General features: G+C 41.5%; 1 long non-coding RNA gene across 1 annotated transcript; it reads left to right on the forward strand.

Annotated features, from left to right (window-relative positions):
- The first annotated feature begins 2,991 nt into the window (after nucleotides 1-2,991).
- LOC115651532 lies at nucleotides 2,992-4,986 on the forward strand. The gene is made up of 3 exons (XR_004000380.1): nucleotides 2,992-3,076; nucleotides 3,838-3,840; nucleotides 4,974-4,986. It is a non-coding gene; the product is annotated as an uncharacterized LOC115651532 (long non-coding RNA).
- Nucleotides 4,987-5,781: the final 795 nt, after the last annotated feature.

Consider the following 5,781-nt stretch of genomic DNA (forward strand, 5'->3'; position numbering starts at 1 on the left):
AAGAGTAATCTAATAAAGAGATTACAGCTCAGTGATTAGAACATAGGACAGGCAAGCATATTTGTAACTCTATCACCAACACCCTACATGATCTTGGGCATCTCACTTGACCTCTCTACAGCTTAATTTCCCCATCTGCTAAACAATGCTTTGAGGAGCCAAGTGTTTTTTTATTCTTAGACAAAAGGCATTATATACATGTAAAATACTGTTAAGTATTATTACTGTCTTCTCTTACCTTTTAATTTTAGCACAGACATCTGAAGATGGTCCATTTGGCATGATCAATAGCCCAGTTCTCCTTGGCAGATGAAATAATACACAAGACAAAACAGTTGCCAGATCCTCTTTAGATAGCTGATCTTTTGTATTTGCCTAAAAAATACCATCTTGGCAAACATGCTGCCAGTTTTGCTTTCATTACCAGGTCTACTTTGCCAGAACATGATGAAAAGTCTATGATCCTCAAAAGCTGACCTATTGTCTTCATACATTTTCATTTAGTCCATGAAAGATGCAGCCACTAAATCTATGGTGGTGTTTTGAGCAAAGCAGTGGTTCCAATCACCTTTGATGTGGTTGAGAAGCATGGTATTCTATGTTCTCCAGCAAGCAATATTAGCACCACTGTCAGTCTCTTGTTTAGGACAGGGAAAGAATGACCTCAGAGTTCCTGCTGCCATGCATGACCATCTTTGCTCATAAACACATTCTGCTCTGCTGTTCCTGGAAATAAAAAAGCTGTCTTGAAAATTATTGTTATACATGTAAGTAGCATGAGTGCATAGATTCTAAGACCAGAAGGGACAATTGTGACCATCTAGTCTGACCTCCTTATAGCACAGGACATAGAACTTCCCCCAAAATAATTCCTAGATGATATCTTTTAGAAAAACATCCAATCTTGATTTAAAAATTGACAATGATCCACCATGACCCTTGGTAAATTGTTCCAATGATTAACTATATTTAGTGTTAAAATTACACCTTATTTCCAGGCTGAATTTGTCTAGCTCTAACTTCCAGTCATTGGATTGTGTTATACCTTTCTATGCTAGACTGGAGAACCCATTATTAAATATTTGTTCCCCGGGTAAACACTTATCAACTATAATGAAGTCACCATAACCTTCTCTTCATTAAGCTACATAGATTGATCTCCCTGAGTCTATCACTACAGGGCCTGTTTTCTAAACTTTTAATCATTCTCTCAACCTTCTTCAGTTTAGCAACATCCTTCTTGAACTGTAGGCCCCAGAACTGGACACTATTCCAGCAATGGTCTCACCATTGCCAAACTCAGAGGTAAAATATCCTCACTACTCCCACTCGAGATTCCCATTTATGTATCCCAAGATTGCATTAACCCTTGTAGCCTTTTATTTTATTTGAAGTTAAAATGTATATTGTTTGCTTGTGCCTAGTTTACAAAGTGATCTAGATCACTCTGAATCTGTGACCTCTTCATTTATTACCCCTTCCCCAATTTTTGTGTTATGCAAACTTTATCAGTGATAGTTTTCTTCCAGGCTATTCAGAAAGATGTTAAATAGCACAGAGCCAAGAACCAGTCCCTGTAGGACCCCACTGGAAACAAACCCAGTCAATGATGATTCTCTGTTTACAGTTAGATTTTGAGAACTATCAGTCAGCCAGTTTTTAATCTATTTTATATCGTTCTAATTTTTTAATAAAAATGTCATGCGTACCAAGTCAAACATCTTACAGAAGACCAACACCTGATGTAACACAAAACGTGATAATTTTTAATGACATTACATTAGTTGGATACAATCTATTTTCCATAATCCTATGTTGATCTGCACTAATTATATTACACTCCTTTAGTTTATTATTAATCGAGTCTCATATCAGCCACACCATTATCTTGCCCAGGATTGCTGTCAGGCTGTTAGGCTTATATTTAACTGAATCATGCCATTTACTCTTTTTAAAAATTGTCACAACATTAGCTTTCTTCCAGTCTTCTGGAAATTCCCTAGTCCTCTAAGACTTATTGAAAATAAATCAGCTCACATGAATTCCTCTCCTCCATTGGAAATGTTCCAGAATAAAAAAAAACACAAGAAACAAAGGATGAGTGAGATCTGTAAGAGCAAGGCATTCTCTTTAATTTAATTTAAATGTTTTGTATGTAATATAGACCTGACATAAGCCTGGTCTACGCTTAAAATTTAGGTCAGGGATGTGAAAAATCCATAGCCCCTGAGCACCACAGTTATTCTGACCTAATGTATAGTATAGACACCACTAAGTTGATGGAAAAAATATTTATGTTGTCAGGGAGGTGGAACAGTAATGGGGAAAAAAACTTTCCTTTGCTGTAGTCCCAGGGGTGAAAGTAACTTACAGGACTTACTGGTACTGCTGGAGTCCTGAGGGGGGCATGGCCTCATCCGGAGGGGGCATGGCCTCAACTGGAAGAGGCGGTGCCTCGCAAGATTTAAGGGCCCTGGGGCATGGCTGTGGCTGGGAGCCCCAGGGCCTTTAAATCAACCTGGGGCTCCCAGCTGAAGAGGTGGCTGGGAGCCCCCGGGGCTCAGGGGCAAATTAAAGGGCCCAGGGCTCCGGCCTCCTTGGAGCTCCGGACCCTTTACACCCCCCCCCCCCCGCAGCTCCTGCTGCCAGAGCCACAGGCGGGATTCAAAGGGCTCTGGGCTGCCCGCAGCTGTGGGAGCTCTGAGCCCTTTAAATCCCAGCTCCAGCCCAGCCGCTGGAGCCACGGGAGGGATTTAAAGGGCTCTGGGCGGCCTGCAGCCACGGGAGCTCTGAGCCCTTTGAGTCTGACCCAAGCCCAGGCGCCCGAGCCGCAGGCAAGATTTAAAGGGCTCTGGGCTGCCTGCAGCTGCGGGAGCTCTGAGCCCTTTAAATCCTGGCCCCAGCCCGGCCGCCGGAGCTGCAGGTGGGATTCAAAAGGCTCTGGGCTGCCTGCTGCAGCGGGGAACCCAGAACCCTTTAAATCCCCACCACGGAAGCCGGTGTGGTCCGGCATGGTGTACTGACTCTTGCCGGTACGCCGTATCGGACCCTACCGGCTTACTTTCACCTCTGTGTAGTCCACATGGCATAGTTACAGTGGCATCACTATGGGGATGCTGCTGTAGTGCCCAATATATAGACATGATGATATAACCTGAGACTGGGCTGATACAGTGAAGCAGGGATTTTTCTAATGTCTATAAACAATCAAACAAGCATAGAGTAACCTGCTTACACTGAACTCTGATACACAGGAAGACTAGGTTCAATGTGCGGCTCTACCACAGATTTCCTTATGTGATGTTGGCAAGTCACTGAAGCCGCATTGGTGAGATTTGATGAGATTCTGTTCCCTGACCCAATCAGCATAACTCTTGGAATCAGCTTTCCAGCACGAGTTTGAAATTGGCTGAGCACACGTATTCTCTAATATTTGCTTCAAATTAACCTATATCAGTGAACATCCCTGCCAGAGAGCACATTTGCTAGGAAATTTGTGGACAACCAAAGCAAAAGGAGCTGAAGCAAAGTCCATTTTTGTATCTGAGTGATAAATATACCATAGTTTAAAAAAACAACCTATGCAAAATGGAGAGGAATAGCTATCCTAATACATGCAAGTGTCACGTGTATGTCCTTCTCTCCAAACTTTAATGTTGTTTTACTCACAATGATATAATGGAGGGGTTGTATTTTGGTTGCAAGTAAATACGTAGTCAGCTGGAGTACATCAAATTCTTTAAACTGATTCACAAATGTAACCTTCCCACCATCTAGCCATCATTAATTCCCATGACTGTCACCTATGCGCCCTCTTGTGTTTTCAGGCATAATTAGCAAGTAGCTCTTTTTCCTTATCTTAACTAGCTAGGACAGGAAGACAGATTTTCACTGCAGGAGACTGAGCTTTTAGAGTGTTAAACTATAATAATAAATAAGGCAAAAGATCCCACCACACAAGGAGTAGTAGCACACTTTACTGCAGCTTCAAAATAATTACCACTTGCATGGTGTTGTGCAATCATTAACTGACTGATCTTCACAATACCACCGTTGAGTAGATAATAATCATTACATCCTTTGTACAGTTAGAAAAACAGAGATACAGGGAGTTTACAAAAATCAGAGACAGGATTAAAATTCAGGTGTTTCTAGCACACAGTCCTGTGCTCAGACCTCTAGACCAGGGGTCGGCAACCTTTCAGAAGTGGTGTGCCGAGTCTTCATTTAGTCACTCTAATTTAAGGTTTCACATGCCAGTAATACATTTTAACATTTTTAGAAGGTTTCTTTCTATAAGTCTATAATATATAACTAAACTACTGTTGTATGTAAAGTAAATAAGGTTTTTAAAATGTTTAAGAAGCTTCATTTAAAATTAAATTAAAATGCAGAGCCCTCCAGACCAGTAGCCAGGACCCAGGCAGTGTGAGTGCCGCTAAAAATCAGCTCATGTGCTGCCTTCGGCACGTGTGCCATAGGTTGCCTACCCCTTCTCTAGACTATATGTGCTTGAAGGAAGTAGGAAGAGACAGAGCAAATGAGCCATACCAGTGGAAAGAAAAATACAATCACTGGATATCCCAAGACTTAAATGGTTCAGTTTTGTATCTGCAGGGCAGACATAATTTCAGACAGTGTTTACTGGGACCTGGATATGGCAATAATCTTGTTTTACTTTTTAACCCATCTAGATTCAGTCTGACAACACTTGAGCCCAGTAACTCTTCACAGGAGGTTACTGATCTTCTGTTTGAACAAATTAATTGTGGTACTTTGTTTTGAGTGAGTAACAATGTTTGATGTCATTTTCCTTGTTAAGTATGGTTATCCCTGCAGGTATGTACTTTTTCCTATAAGTGAAACTGTATCAACATAAACTCATCTTTTTGTCTCTTATGCTAAGACGCACACAGGCACACACACAAAATGTTGACGATTGAAGTTTGAGAATATGAGTTTTGAGCTGAAAGGGCAAGAGAAATTATCTTTTAATGTCCTTAACATTATTTGAGTTGTGTAGAATGAACATCTCCATGAGAGATAGAAAGTGTGCTGTGATGAAGTAACTAAGCTAGTGGGTAAGTGAGAAACCTAGCTGGGCGTGCCAGAAAGCAGTTGGGTGGGTTAGGTATATTAATGTCAATGCTCACTGAGGTGAACATTCTTAAAATGTTTGCTGGCGCTGTGCATCCTGTGCTGGAAAAATGTGCTTTTCTGTTTTGTTTTTAGAGACTTGTACTAATGTGACTTCCAGATGTTTCAACTATGGCCCCTCTCAGTGTGAAAACAAGCTGGGCAGGAATCAGTCCTTGGTCCTGATTTCCAGCTTCCTGGCAATCAGACTATATTGATGTTGGCTCATGAGCCAGATGATTTGCTGTCTAGTCAAATTAAGAATGCAAAAAAACAAATAACAAGAACCCAACAAAGCAGTGCATTGGCCTGTCAATTTGTTCAGTCACTGATCGCATTCATATCCCATAAGCCAGAAAAGAGCAGCTGTGTTTACATCCTCATAGTCCGCCCTCCCCATTCTAATTAATTCATGGCCTGTTGATCAGCCTCTGAATACAGTACAGTATCATTGAGAGGAGGATGGATCCATGTAATTATAATTCAGATCCAGAATCCAGCACACAATGGACAATGAAGGAGTCCATGGGTCAGATTCTGCCCTTACTTTTGGCAAAATGTTTCAGTGGGAGTTAAGGGTTACTCACTGCCTCCTGGGGTGCTAAACAACTTGCAACATCAAGCCCTCTCACTCCATGAAAACCC

The sequence above is a fragment of the Gopherus evgoodei genome, chromosome 4 (genome assembly GCF_007399415.2).
Source record: "Gopherus evgoodei ecotype Sinaloan lineage chromosome 4, rGopEvg1_v1.p, whole genome shotgun sequence".
NCBI lineage: Eukaryota > Metazoa > Chordata > Testudines > Testudinidae > Gopherus > Gopherus evgoodei.